Consider the following 252-nt stretch of genomic DNA (forward strand, 5'->3'; position numbering starts at 1 on the left):
TCATCCTCATCCTCATCCTAATCCGCGTCCTCATCCTCAACCTCATCCTCATCCTCATCTTTATCCTCATCCTCATCCTCATCCTCATCCTAATCCTCATCCTTATCATCATCCTGAACCGCATCATCATCCTCATCCCCGACCCTATCCCCATCCTCAACATCATCCTCGTCCTCATCCACAACCCCATCCTCATCCTGATCCTGATCCTGATCCTCATCCTCATCCTCATCCTAATCCTCATCCTCATCC

Source organism: Lupinus angustifolius, chromosome LG04, assembly GCF_001865875.1.
Source record: "Lupinus angustifolius cultivar Tanjil chromosome LG04, LupAngTanjil_v1.0, whole genome shotgun sequence".
Taxonomy (NCBI): Eukaryota; Viridiplantae; Streptophyta; class Magnoliopsida; order Fabales; family Fabaceae; genus Lupinus; species Lupinus angustifolius.